General features: G+C 39.8%; 1 protein-coding gene across 4 annotated transcripts in view; it reads right to left on the bottom strand.

Moving 5' to 3' along the window:
• The window catches only part of kank1a (KN motif and ankyrin repeat domains 1a), a 57979-nt gene that overhangs the window by 29867 nt on the left and 12461 nt on the right, over positions 1 to 15651 (bottom strand). Inside the window, exon 1 of one of the 4 annotated variants that reach the window (XM_039804362.1) lies at positions 1439 to 1541. The exons of the other annotated variants lie outside the window; for them this stretch is intronic. The gene's annotated coding sequence lies outside the window, so the exon portion shown is untranslated. Of the gene's footprint in view, positions 1 to 1438; positions 1542 to 15651 lie in introns of those variants that run through there. 4 annotated transcript variants of the gene reach the window in all.

The raw sequence follows: 15651 nt of genomic DNA, 5'->3' as shown, positions 1-15651 counted from the left end.
CTTCAGCCTGTGTCAACCTTCAACTCGTGGCAAACCCCCCCCCCAAAAAAAACACGCTAATGAGGCAGACAATAAGAGCGTAAACATAAGCCTTTTCATGAGCGGTTACACATTAACCAACAAGCAGCGTTTCTCTTCAGCCCTCAGTGGCTGAAGGTGAAGACCGAGTAAACAGGAAGCCATAATCACCAAATCTTAACCAAGATGAGCCGCGGACACATTAGCTGGGACCAACAGAGATTATCTTTCATAATAAAGACGTGTTAATCAATTCCTGATTAAATAAGGAATTTACTAAATGAAAGCGTCCACTAGTGAAGTCTTAAAACTGCTCATGTTGTCCAACCAACAGTCCCAAACATGAAGCTATTCCATTTAATTTACAATAGAAAAACATAGAAAAGCGGCAAATTCACACATTTCAAAAGCTGGAACATTTTATTTTTGAGATTTTTTTGGACTGATGGACGAAAACAATTCTTAGACATAATATTTGGGCTCTTGGAACTTGTGATGGGCGTTTTTTGCTTTACGTTTTAGACTAAAATGATTAATTGATCCAAAATGATAAAAAGGATTTTCAAATTAAATAAGAAAACATAATCATAAGTTGCAACCTTACAATGATTCACATTGTTTTCTTTGTTCTTTATGAAGACACTATAAGTAGGCTTTAGGAAATTATGATCAGTATTTCATCAGCATTTGTTTACATTTTATAGACCAAATAATTAATCAAACAATTAGATTAATTGATCACTAAAATGACTGTAGTTACAGCTCTATACTGAAGGAAAGAGAGTGTCTGATCATATATTTAAGAGGCAAATTAAGTAATTTAGCAAATCAAGAAAACCTGAATTTTATAATTAGTGAACACAAAGTGTTAATGAGTACAAAATACTAAATTGAGGGACTTAAAAAAAGAAAAAGCTCATTTTTATCATCAAAAAGAAGCATTCAGTGGAGTCAAACAGTCTGTAAATGCACCAAATGTAATTTTCCTCCAACCAAAAAGGTAATATTATGTATGACTTTCCTACCTTGTACAGCAGTTAAGAAAACCCACATTTCATTTTGACCCAGTCTGGTGTTCTGTATGACAGAGTTTGTACAGTTTACCAACTGTAGCTAAAAACATTCAAAAAGTTGAATAACTAAATCACAGTCGACCTAAACTGGCTAAAAAACTGCTGCCGGAAGTCAGAGCCTTACAGTTGTCAAGTCAAGTGTGGCATCATGTCAATCAATTGCTTTGCTTATTGGCTAAAGTATCACCGAAGTAGTGACGAAGGCATCATTCAGCTTAGAAAGTTGTTGGTTTTAATGCATTCAGAGGAGACACCAAACTATTAAAAATCGGTCCTTAAGGCCTTTTGGAGTAAATGTTTACAAACTGATCTTTCCATTTAGTTTGAACAAAGATAAAAACACTTACCATAATCCACTTATAACTGAACAGAACAAACTGATGTATAAAGTAGCCTGATCTGATCCAAGTTGGACTGCGCGTAAAAAAATAAAAATAAAAACCAGTACAACACGACGCTAGCCGACACAAACAAGAACAACTCGTTTTGTTCCTCCTCAGCTGTTACATAAAAATGACAGGAGCTGCAGGTGCAGGTCAACTGATTTACAGTGACTCGTGTTAGGTTCCTCCTCACAGGGAGGTGTGTCTGTGTTCAAAAGGCAGCCCACTAAATGATTAACTGTGATACAGTTAATTGACATTGTTAAGATTTACTAACTTCGGTGTCTTAGGAGATAATAAATTGTATATATTTTGGTTAGTTAGTTTGGCAAAAAGGGCAACATGAAGACTTTAGATTTACGCTTTATTAGCATTTCATCACGACTTGACATTTTATAGACCAAACAATTAAAAAATAAAGAAAACAATAATCAGATTAATTGAGCATTAAAATGATCATTAGTTGCAGCGCTGTACTGAAGGAAAGTGTGTGATCTGAGAGATGAGGGGGGAAATTAAATTTAGCAAAAAAATTATTGACTAGTTTCTACACTTATATAATTAGGGAATATACATTTTTAATCCTAAAAGTACAAATTTAAGAGGCTAAATCAAAAAGAAAAATCCCCCCCCCAATATCTGCCAGGTTTGAAAGAACTTCGATGACATTTAACTTTTGTTTTTTTAAATTGTACGTGTTTATTAAAGGATGTTTAGGTTTAAAAAACATGTTTTGCATTGAAAAAGAATAATAGGTTATTATAGGTTGTTTTTTTTTTCATAAAAAAGGTGCTCTAAGCAATGTTGGGTGACAGCACTTCTTGGCGTTCAAAGTATTTTCAAACAAAACGAGGATAGCTCGCCCCTCCCTCCTCCTCCCATCCCCTCTCCCTCCCTTCCGTGCACTAACCCCCCAACCCCCATCCCCAAATCCTTCTTGTCGGTTATTGGCTGGAACGCTGGAAGACTAAGTTTGTTTTTGTTGCCGTTTGTGGAGCCTGGGCTGTCTACAGAGACCGTGTTTTTTTTTACAGTGTGTTCAGGGGACAGGCAGCTAGCGGATAGTGAGGAGATGTTTGCTGTATGTGACAAAAAAATGTTGTAGCCTAAAAAACGTGAGACATCGCTTAGAGCACCTTTAACTATTTGTTAACTTTCTAAGTTTAAAGCAACACTAAAGAACTTTTCCAGTTTCGGTCCCCCTACAGGTTGGAAACGGAATTGTCCATTACATTATGCAAGTTTGCCAGATCGGGTAGTGGATCTGTAGTTCGAATGAACTGGACACTTCTGCTTACAACCTGTAGGGGGACCGAAGCGGGAAAAGTTCTTGAGTGTTTTAAAGTGGCAAGTTTCGTTTTAAGCTCTTTTTTCTGCTAAGTTCGTTCCTACACAGAGTGTGCCAGGCAGACACACAGCTGACAACCTCGCAGGTGGATCTAAATTAGCACCTCTAGTTAAATCAAGTGCTTTTAGTGTATGATCATGTTTGTGACAACATTTTAAAGTGCACAGAGTCATCACGTTGTCGTCACAAAGGGAAAATGGAGTGGAAAAGAAACAACTTTTCATAAAGAGTTTCTGAAATAATGTAGCATTATGAAAATAATGTAGCAATGAGGAAAACATGTGATATTACCATCAAAAGTCATCTCAAACTTTAGTTTTAAACCACATGATGGCAAACAAGTATAAAGTTTGAAGCTGCACTGAAATCAAGGTGAGATCAAGGGCCCTATTTTAACAATCTAAGCGCACGGCGTGAGGGCGCTTAGGGCGGGCACAAATCCACTTTTGCTAGTTTAACGTCAAAAAAAAAAAAAAAGGTCTGTGCGCCAGGCTCATGGTTCAAAAGGGTTATACTTTGTGTCTTAATTAATCCTAGCTGTGTTTTGGGCGTAACATGCAATAAACCAATCATAGTGTTATCTCCCATTCCCTTTTAAAGCCAGGCACGTTTGTACCTTGGCGCATTGCTATTATGATGGCGGATTTGCTAAGCAGGAAGGAGAGATTTTCAGGAGAAGAAACTTGTGTATGAAGTGAATTGCCATTTAAATGACATGGGCGCTGGATGGGAAATTGACAATATGTGAGCTGCTGGACACTTTAATTTCCCCGCGGGGATGAATAATGCATCTTCTAAATGGGTCGGTCCAATACTAGCAAAGACACTTGCGTCGAAAGACAATGGGCCCCAAATGCTCAGAAAGCGTTTTTGTGTTTTAGAGTTGTAGAAGCGTATCCTTTCCATCTGGATAATCTTAGTCATTTCGTTGAGCCATTTTCAAAAGCAAGGGGAGGTGGGGGACTTCCAGTCCAGGAGAATAATTTTCTTTGCAGCAACCATGTATCTGTACGTATCTCAGGCAAGTACCTGAGAGCATTCTCTGAGCACCCAAAGAGTGTCAGCTCTGGGTCAGGGGCAATGTCCAAGTTATAGACCAGACTAAGCCACTGAAATACAACACACCAGAACTTATGCAGTTGAGGACATAACCAAAAAATATGTGATAACGAACCCTCTGCACCTCCACATCGGTCACACAGTGGAGAAAGTGATGGTTAGAGTCTATGCAGCTTTAGCTTAGAATAATGCAATCGATGAACTACTTTGTATTGAATCAATTTATATCCAACATTGATAGAGCATGTTTGAATTCTAGTCATAGCTTCATTCCAGGTATCGTCAGACACCTCAAGCTCCAGCTCGTTACACCAGGCTTCTCTGAGATGGTGAGTGGATGCGGAGGTGGAGAACAAGGACACAAAACGAGATATTAGGTGCCTGGAGTCAGGAGGAAGCAGCATGAGATCCTAGAATGGGCAACTTGTTGGCATGGTGTCAAAGTTTGGAAATACGCCTTTAACATAGTGCCTGATTTGAAGATATTGAAAGTGATGAGAATTTGGTAAATTAAATTTTGTTGTCAGCTGACCAAATGAATCAAAATGTTTGTCTACATATAGGTCTCCTAGGGCAACAAGTCCCCTCTCTCTCCAAGGGCCTAAGAGTTTAAGGTTGTCACTTTGTTTGGAAATGCTGCAAATAGGGCTGTACCGAATACCAGTTTTTGATCTTCGAAGCTTCGGTGCTTTTCAACAGCAAATATTCGAAGCTTCGGTGGTGGCCACACCGGCAGGGGGATACCAACATTTCCAAACCGCACCTGAAGGCAGCTTTGTTTCACGGTAAAAGAGACAAGCAAGATGAAGCAACTGCTTTGTTGTTGCAGGACACAGTCCCCTGTTACTACAGTAGGCTACGTTTTTACTGTTGGTCATTAACTGTCGTGGCCTATTCGCAAGTCACGTCAAATTAAGTGCAAATTTTGATCACGTGTAAATGGCGGATAAAAGCAGCTCGTTCTACTTACAGAACTCCGGTGATTTCTCAAGCTTGATGTGCTGTTGTGGTAGGCCAGTTTCAAAATTGCATATTTGACACTCTGCCTTGGTCTTGTCCTCACTTACTTTAAAGTTCTCCCACACAGATGAAGTCTTCGGCATTTTTGTCTTCTTTTCGCTGAATCGTGACGGTAATGACGTTCAACTCATGGGCGTTTTAACTGGGGCATGTGACGTGACGTCCCAGTAAAATCTCAAAGTCTCCTATATTTCGCAGTAGATTAATTTAGATTGATAATAACGGGTAAAAAAGGATAATACATTTTGTTTCTGTTATTTTATTTTCCACAATGTCAAAGCAACGCAGCTTAACCCAAAATACAAGCTCAGGCATGCACTTCTGTCCATGCAAACTGTGCGGTTCTGCGCTCTAGCCAGAGAATACTCCCGTTGCAGGAACACTTTAGTAGTCAAAGAAGAAGCAAATATATTTATTAAGTATAACGAGGTTGGGTTGTCCATCCTATTAAAATGGCTAGGCTATATAAGAAAATTGTAAAAGAGAGTATTATATTTCGAACATATTCAAGCGCGAATGAGAACCGTTTGGAGGGGGAAGCCAGGTTCTGCAAAAAAAAAAAAAAAAAACCTGAATATTCGAATGTCAAATTTTCTAATTGAATACCAACCCACCGAACGAATATTCGGGTCCAGCCCTAGCTGCAAAAAAAAAAAAAAAAACCTAAAAGGAAAAGTGAGATTGTAGAAGTTGCAAACGGTTTCTTTGAAATCATATTAGGATAGAAATGTAATGCAAATCAGCATTGTTATTGTCAAATAGGCCAAAATGCCACACAGTCTAGACCCATTTGTTTCCCATCTAAAGTGACCAACTGAAAGTCTTGAGAGGATGTGGTGAGAGGATGTGGTGCGACAGTTCACATTTTCCACCATGAAAAAGCTTGGGTTAAGTAACTTCAGTGTCAACAGTAAACAGCCTGAATAAAGAGAGGGCTGTAAAGGTTGCAAACCCACTGCGCTGAATATTCAACAGGCTTGTTTTTCCCCTAATAAAAGACAGAATTAATGGAAGGAAAACGCCTCCAGAGAAACTGGGATGTTTTTATCCAGAGCTTTAGAAAGGGGCTCAGTAGCATGAAAACACAAGCTGTGCGTGCAACAGTGCATGTAGAGCATTTTATACTTCTCTGGATAATCGACATGATTGTGCACAGGTGTCTCTTTCAGGAACAACTCCGAAAGAATAGAAGACAACAAAAGTATAGATAAAATGCAGCATGTTTCTGTAGAAGACAAGCAAAGTAACTAGATAAAGTACAACACGTTTCTGTGCTGGTAGGAACAGACAAGTGCTAATGTCTACATGTGTGTCGGCATAATTGCACAACCAGCAGTGGCTATGGTAGTCCGCATCTGGCGCTCATTAGGAAATGCCTTTGAAGCTTTGCAGAAGAAGCTGCTGTGCCGACTACGGCCAGATGCCTCAGCACTGACTTTCACTGCCGTTTGGCAGCGTTGTAGCCGCGGTGTTGACCCCCAGCTTGTGCTGTCCGACAGTTTGTTTCCCTTTGATGTCCTGCGTGAGCCTGCTGAGTTCAGCCGGCCTCAAAGCCTTTCAATTATCCCAGCGAGGAGGGAGGAACATACAGTACAGGAAGGAGCAAGTCAGAGTTTACTTTCAGGAGTGTGGCAGAGGAGGAAAAGACAACACTTCCAGCTACATCCAAGTGGCTAACAAGTAAAGACTTCCCATCTTGAGGAAGGATGAGGAAGCTTCTTCTGAAGCAAAATAGAGCTCAATATAAAATCTTCTACTCCGTGTGAATTCTACAACAGAGGATCATTTCTTGACAACAAGACAATGTCTAAAGCCATGCTGGCATCTCTGTGAAGCTTTACTAACATGCTTTTGTTTAGCAGGTAGCCAATGAGTTTTGACGATTTTTACCATCTTAGTTTAGAGGGTTAGGATGCTAACATTTTCCAATTAGCGATGAGCACAATACAGTTCAGGCTTATGGGAAGGTATTTAGTTTTTATACCAAAGTATTGGACAAATTCAGATTTTGCCCTGATGATGGCGCTAGATGAAAAGTCGAACTACCATCAAATACATTACAATTCAGCCTGAGAGGAACATGAATGTCTGCACAAAATGCCATAGCATTCCATCCAATAGTTGTCAAAACATTTCACTACAAACTACAAACGTCAGCATCAGCACTCGAGGAAAAGTCAGGGCATCACCAAAGTCCGTAAGATTCATCCTCTGGTAACAATTATTGTCAACCCATCAAAATATTGTTTTATTCGTTTTGTATACATTTAAGTTGTTTTCCCCAAACCTCCTAAATATGCCACTGCATTATCGGAAGTAAATCTACTCTTATTCTACTCTTAACTGCATTAAAACGTGCATAAACAACAAATTGCACTAAGCCCACAAGAGAAGACCTGTATTTGCAGTAACTGAAAGAGATGCACAGCAAAAGTTCACATCTTGCACTCAAAATGTTGAAAACAAGCACAGTACCTTTACCAACCAAGGTTCAGCGAGATGGTCTCTGTCCAAAAACTAAAATAAACGAACTAATAAATCTACAGCAGTCACAAAAGTTAAATCTCGACCCAAATGTGTTAAATCATGAGCACCAACAATACAGTAGTCGATAAAGTGAGACAATGAGTCAACCTTCAGTCAGCCCTGTTGCTGTACACAACAAGTTATTTATGGTGCCATCACTTTCAACTCCCTGCTATCCTTCCTCTGGTGCAGCCAAAGCCGCTGTGCATGATGATAAACATAGCATTTGAGAATGACAAGTTCAATTATGGAAATCAAAGAAAAGTATACATACACCCCCCGTTATTATGTTCATTCCTCTGGCTGACCCCTCTGACCTCTTCTTACCCCATATCTCTTTCAGGAAACTTGAACAGTTCGTATCCAGACCAAAAAGGATGCTTGAAAATGGATTTCGAGATAGAAACAAACTTCAAAACCAGAGTATCAGAGTGTAAAATTACTTCTAGGACGAGGATTTAAAATGACAGAGCAACAGTTCGGACCATGTGTGAGAGACATGCAGGGATATCCAAATCCAGCTGAGTCTACAACCTACAGCATATTGTATTCATAATAATGTAAAATAACTCAGTGGCAGCTCAGATGCTTTGCAAATGTGGGATTTAACATAGCGTAAAAGACGCCAACACTGGTGTATTTAAAGTACTGTGGTTACCAAAAACACTCTGTTGTAGAAAAAACACTGTTGTAGATTAGTATTACGTTTCCAGCGTCGCGGCTCCGAACCGTAACGTTAGTTGGGACAGACGCCTTGTTTCTTTAGGCTAACTATATTAGCTTTAGCCAGGCAGGGAGATTTTAAATCAGATTTCTGCGGTGAAAAAGGGCCGGGAGACGTCGTGATAGCGTTTCATTAATCAGGTAATTTAGTTTGTCTTTGCAGAGAACAGAGATGCTGTATTTTCAGTTTTATAGTTGATGGTCTTATTTTGTTTACAAGTTACAGATGGGAGTCTGGAGATGATGTGGGGTACTTATTGTTTACATCTTACTTTACACACTTCAGGCTATTGCAGCTAGCTCAGGGGAGAGACTGTATGACACTAGGTGGTACAGCCTGAGACCTGCACAATAAAAAAAAAATTTCCTTCGGCATTTTTGTTTTGCTTTTCCCTCCATTGTACCGAACTCGTACCTAACCGAGGTATGAACCGAACCTTGACTTCTGTGTACTGTTCCACCCCTATTACATACACATTTACATACAGATTGCAGTTGAAACTTGCCACTCATCCGAGCTGTACAGAGCCTCCTACTCCCAACTCAAAACGGTCACAAAATTGAAATAGAAATAATGATTATAAAAAACAGTGTTAGATTCCAGAGTATCTTTGTGCAACTTCTTTGAAGATGTAGTTTGTGATTACCCTGATGTATGATTTAGTCTGCTAGATGACAGTTTGGGATTAAATCTGGCACTGTGCGCCACCTAAGATTTATTTCTGAGATTTACTAATTCCTGCCTGCAGCTAAAAGAGCCAATCAGCTGCTTCTAAGGAACTTTTTTTCCTGACATGCTACAACATAAGGCATTTTTGCCAAACGGTTTGTCTCATCTTTTATTGTTTAGCCTTCAGGTTGTTTGAGGTAATAACACTTAATTTGTTTGCAAAGAACAAAACCGGTGCTATTTATCTGCATCAGTAATCATTTCTGGAGGATGATAAGGATCATTTTCAGCCAAAACAACCTTAAATTGTATAATTTACTGTAGTATTTAATTTACGGATTGCATACTGCTCTTTTATTGAGGTAATGATCAATCCTTAGAGATCCAATGAGTGTTTTCAACTTTCTCACTCACTGTTCCTCAAATAACTTTACCCTTTACTCCAGATACGGTGAGGTGTATCATTAATCAGCCTATTCAGCTCACTGCAGCATGAAGTTGCCCTGAGCAGTGATTCAGGACTTCATCCTCTCTGTTCAGGACACACAATCTTTCCCTCTAAAACACAGTTCTCTTCTTTTCCCAACACTGCCCCCTAGAGTAAAAACAGATGGCTCAGATCCAGAGAGTACTGTATGTGGCTTTGTTAGAATAATACAAAAATAACTTTAAACTGCAATGGCAACAGTAGAAAAGTAGGAATATAATGAGTTCGTAAATGCATGTTTCCCACACATTCAAACATTGCTCTCTAAAAGTTGATTCAAATAAGATAATATGTTTAAAATGTTCCAAATCTATTTTAAAAGTCTGGGTCCAGATTGGGACTGCAGTTGTAGATTATTTCCTATGCAAAGTAACCTGCTGAATAGTTTCTTATTTCATCGATTAATCTGTTTGGTCAGTACAAAGCCAAAACATTTTTACCAAAGCCCATGATTACATCTTCAAATTGCTTCTGTTGTCCAACCAACAGGTCCTAAACCCAGAGACTATCCATTTACAATGATGTAAAAAAAAAAAAAATAAATAAAAAAAAAAATAAAAGGCTACAAATTCTCTCATTTGAAAAACTGGTTTGGCTGCTGCCTTCCACCTAAAACCACGTGGACCACTTTCAATGGTGGAAGAAGCCTTCAGATCCTTTACTTAAGTTAAAGTACTGAAACCAAACGGTAAAAATACTGTTACAAGTAAAAGTCCTGCATTGAAAATGTTACTTAAAGTATTCAAAGTAACCGTACTCACAAAATCCTCACATAGAAACATTAGAAACTGGAAACCATCAAAACTGTTCTGTCAAGCAACTAAGTGTTTAATCGGCTAACCATTTCAGCTGTGCTTGTAGGCCTGTATAATGTTGGGTAGTTAAGTAAAAAATAAAACTTTTCGTTGTTAAAAATTGTATTTTATGAACTACATTTGTTTTGTGTGCAAAAATCTTAATTTGTAAAGTAACTAGATGTCAGATTAATGTAGTGGATATAAAAGTACAATATTTCTCTCTAAAATTTAGTGGAGTAGGAGAAAGTGGCTTGAAAAGAAAAGACTCCAGTAAAGTACCTCAAATTTGTACTTAAGTACAGTACTTGAGTAAATGTCCTTTGTTACATTCCACCACTGACCACTTTGAAGCTTCCACCGTTTCCCGCTCTGTGCTGCTACCCTTTCTCCCTCTCTCTCCCCCTTTATTCTCCCGCTCCCTGATTCAGTTCTGTCTACCTCCATCAACACCTCCCTCTCTGCCCCCTCCCCCCCACACATGACCTCCTCTGTCGGGCCTGCACTTGACCAAGGACAGGCTGGAGCCTCTTATTTGTTTAGTTCTTGAGTGGAGTCACTAAGCGGAGGAGGGGAGCCATGGGCTGGTGAACACCACCCACCGCCACCCTTAACGGGGCACCATGAGACTCAAACTGTCTCTGCAGGTTTGCTATTTGTTTTTCACTTCATGTTGCATCTCTATTAGTCCAGAGCACATTGGAAAAGTTTTATATTTTAATGTGCTCATATTATGCTCATTTTCAGGTTCATAATTGTATTTAGAGGTTGTACCAGAATAGGTTTGTGGTTTAATTTTCAGAAAACACCATATTTTTGTTGCACTGCACATAGCTGCAGCTCCTCTTTTCACCCTGTGTGTTGAACTCTCCGTTTTAGCTACAGAGTGAGGAAGCTCACTTCTGTACCATCTTTGTTGGGAGTCGCACATGTGCAGTAAGTACTGCTAGCTAGTCAGTTGCAGAGTATGACGGAGTGCCACGCTAGCAGCTAGGTGAGCATTATAACGTGCGTTACAAAGTGACGCACGTTTGTCACAGAAGTAAAGGCTGGACTACAATAGAGCTGTTTGGAGCAGTTTGTGAAGTTTGTGTTTTTTTTTTTCTTTTTTAAGTCTCATCACACACTCGACAGCCGTTTTAATTCCAGAGCTCGCCTTACTACGTGCACATGTTCCACCAAAAAAACTTCCCGAGGCTATTTTGCAGAGGCACCGTACCTGCGTCCCGTGCTTAGCACCGCCCAAGACGACTGATTGGTTTAAAGAAATGTTAATAAACCAGAGCACGTTTTTCTCCTATCTCTGAATGCTAATCTAATATTCTTCCCCCTCATATTTGAAGGACAAAAATATTATTTAGTCCAGTAGAACGCCACTTAACAATGACCTCAATAATAAAACTTATACTTGAATTGAAATTTCCAACCATGTCAACAACAACAAGAGAAAACACTTGTTTATACTTGTTCTTGCAATTATCTTTGTCTCAAAATAAACCGTCTCCAGATTCAACTCCAGATGAAGTCTGTAGCTGTGGTACGAGACTGTCGGTCCCAAAGGCTTTCACTTCTGTTGTCAGCTCTCTCAACGAGGCATTGTGGGAGAAATTCCCCATTTTAAGTGCTCCCATGTTTGCTTTTGTGCCAAGTGAGCCCACTCTGCTGACCTTTTGGAGAAGGACCAATGAGATCCACTGCTACCCTTCTCCTCTGACAGCAGCCAGACAATGAACAACAAGCTAATTAAACCGATGACAGCATGAAGGAGAGAAAGCATGCTCTTTCAAACTTTAACAAAAGACACCGAACTGAAGCTAAAGCCCTAAAAAACACTGACAAACTATTTTGTTAAAACCTCTTTAAAATAAACTTCATTCATAGGGCAAAAGATAATTCACAATCCCAAAATTTTCACTTTAAAATATATTCTGTGATATTTGGTGACAGCAGGAATTGACAGCTACAGGTCAGCCTGCTGGTCCAACACATAACTATGTTAGGAATGTTTTTAGAGCCGGACAAACCTCGTCTGTCTTGATTAGACAAGACACTTGAGCTGCTGGACCAATTATGGTGTTAATGAGTCACGGGCCACGCTACGCTGGTTGACTGTCGGGGGAAGGTCGAGTTATGGTGGTGGGATGGTTACACTAATGTATAGAGATGCTCGGGCACCCTAAATGAGCCAAAGCTGCATAGATGTGATGGGAGGGAGGGGGGAGCCATTTAAATGAGGTACATGTTCTTTTCTAGCAATTTGTCACGCAAGCATGCAACCGGATATCTCGTCCATGAGTGACATAACCAATCACTTTTTGGTTCATTTGGAATGGAGAAACAGCCTAGGTAGTTTTTTTATTTTTTTATTCTCTATTTATTTATTTTAAATGGAGCTCTCTTTCAAAATCAAATCAGCACTCCCTCAAGAGCCAGTTCTCTATCTCTAGGGGCGGCATGGTCTGAGTCCTGGAAACAAAAAGACTGCCGAGCGTCTCGGCACCTGCCAGCCTCAGTGGGCTTTCAACCACAAGATGAGCATGAAACCGCCTCCAAATGATAAAATGTTTTCCATTTTATCTAAAATCATTAAACAGCTTGGCTTCTGAAAGCAGTTGGTCTTTAAATTGATTAAAATCTCATGAATGAATGTCTTCATTGAGACACGAACAGAAGGTAGCAACTGACTGTGTAACCGACAGGTGACTGAGGAACTTGTACGTATGTGAGAGAGTCATGCTGTGCGGTTTTAAACCAAGCACAATAAAAGCGATCTTAAATCACAATTAGAGCAGATAAATAGACTAAAAACCCAGTTTAAAAAGGTTAAACAGTGTCCATACCTACATCATCAAGCTTCTAGCACAGTTTATTTGGCTATGCTACTTTTTGGTGAGACTGGGCCTTTAATGGTTATGCAATTACTTCATCTAATCTTAATGTGCTACTGTTGCTTTTATCGTAGTGTGTTCTGTAAACCTTAGGAGAAAAACAACAAATTTAAATGCGATGTGTGAAATATATCCGTCCATTCACACCACATCCCCAGCTGGCCCTGACATTGGCTGGCTTTTTTTTTGAGCTGCTCTGTTTTCTCTCAGCTGGCCTCATTGTTTATCAATGGTAAGGTCAGGACCATACTGCTTAATGTGGTGACATTAGTGGTTAGGACTGATTAACTAGCCTCAATGTCATTTATCATCAGGGATATCACACATGCTTATCTGGGGGACTTGCCGTTATCCCTGCTCAGTCGCTGGGACGCCTTGCGATGATAAAGCAACCAAACTGCAGGGATTAAGAGTTCATTTGGCCTTGAATGCAAAAAAGGGTTATCCACAAGAACACACGTCAACGGAAGTTTAAGCAACCAATTCAGTGAACAGTCAGAGGCCAAATCAGGTGACTGAAGCTCTAAGATACTCCATTTACTCCGTATTCATTCACAATGTTCCCTCTCTAAAAAGCTTTTCATTGAGATGAACCTCTTCCAGAGGCAGCACCCCGAAAGAGACGAACTGAAGGATAGGGATGAGCATGTGAGAAGAAAGAAGACAAGAGAGAGAGGGAGGTATAGAGGGAGGACTAATCCCATTAGAGTGGCAGCTAAATGATTTGTTCCACTGAGAGAAGGGGAGATAAAAAGTTGTGCATGGGGAAAGAAGGGGGATGGCAGTAGTGATGAGGCACAAACCCAGTCCAAAAGGAAACCCGCTGCCTGTTCCTCATTGACAGCGCTCAAAGCTGTCCGCACGGCACTTTATCCCTGAATTTTAAAGTCTAATTTATTCCCACGGGGGGAAGCAATGAGGAAATGTTAGAACAAAGAGAGAGAAGAGCTGGTGACACGCACAAATTCAGCTTTCAAACCATGACCCACCATGACCCACAAAAGATTAAAAAATAAATAAAATAAAGTATACACAAGAAATTCTCATTATCTGCCTTTGGAGCGAACACTTAGGATTAAAAACAAATTTTACATATAATTAACAAGCGTACTGATGACAGCTGGTATATTCCAGTCCATACAAAAAAGGTTTAATAACCAGCCTTGCACATGGAAGACCACTGCATCTCCTCACCCTCAAACAATCTCAGGAGAGGTGTGACAGCCTGACGGACACTTGGGGCAGTTTCCATTCTCCAAGAATGGCAACAAAGAAACTTCCCTTCTTCATACGGTAAACCTAAACAGCTTTAGGAAGTTGTTAAATAGCAAATGGGTGTTTGGTGCAGAGAGCAGCCGAGCTACTACAGGTGAAGAAAGACAACAGAAAAACTGTGTTAAAGAAAGTTTGGACAAAAACAGACAGACATCACCTTGGGCACTGAGAAAATGTAAATGCAACTAACATTTTATAGACTAAACATGTTGTAGCAGTAATTATAAAAACTTTAAGAACGGAAAGAAAGTGAGGATTCCAAGCCGTCGTCGAGCTGCATTAGCTGTGGGACTAAACTGATGACTTCCGTGTCATCCTTCTCATTATCTTGGTCTTAGCTCGTGGTCACAAGGTCACAGGCTACGAAAACAGTAGCATGCCTTCATACGTATAATGCAACACATTGTATTGTGTTGGCAGTAAAAGTAGTGAGGAGGAGGGGCGGGGGTGTCTTCCCAGTGGGAGTCATCCTGGTTGACAATAGCGGTAACATTCCTCTGGAAACACTGTGGTATTATGGCTGCTGGGAGGATCCCCACTTCCACCAAAACTAAGGGATTAACTCCCGGGGTATTCTGGGAATTTTCACTGTCACCCTTGGGAATGATTCATGGGGAAGGGGGGGGGGGGGACGACAACAACATTTAATTCAGTGCTGTCAAAATAATTCAGGATCACTTTAATCACTCATAAAACTCATGTTTTGGTAGGCAAAAATGTTTTTTCAATCTTGTATTGACAGGTCTGAAAAGTGACCAAATATCCCCACATTAAAACTAAATGTGTTGCGTCAGTTACCAATATGTTTAAATAACTTTTTGTATTTTAGACAGTCTAAGTGCCTTCATTTTCTTTTTGGCTTGCTAAAGACAGACTGTTAGTTTGGCTGCATGCGTTTCCCCAAGGTAACCGTTGAGTATTCACTTGGCAAAGCTTTAAGTAGCATTTCAAAATTATATTTGCTTTAATGACCAAATGGAAAACAAATCACTGCAGTAATGGAAGCAGTTTTATGGACCTGCATAGAAGACTACTGTTTAAACAATGCAAGATATATGACTGATGCACCCAGGTGTATACGAAAGAGGTTAATTATATTATTAAGGGAGGGTGTGTGTGTGTGTGTGTGTGTGTGTGTGTGTGTGTGTGTGTGTGTGTGTGTGTGTGTGTGTGTGTGTGTGTGTGTGTGTGTGTGTGTATATATATATACATTTTATTTTTTTTATCCCCCCCTCTCTCTAATCTTGTCCGGTAATTTAAGCTTTTATAGTCAACTACAGAAGTTGTGTTTTTGAGCAACATGCTGCACTTTATTTGGCAGAAAGAGATATTTTGATTTTGGAGGGTGAAAATATTTTAACTTCGAAATATAGTTATACTCTAGTAA

Source organism: Perca fluviatilis, chromosome 6 (genome assembly GCF_010015445.1).
Source record: "Perca fluviatilis chromosome 6, GENO_Pfluv_1.0, whole genome shotgun sequence".
NCBI lineage: Eukaryota > Metazoa > Chordata > Actinopteri > Perciformes > Percidae > Perca > Perca fluviatilis.
This window is presented reverse-complemented; position numbering and strand designations above follow the sequence as displayed.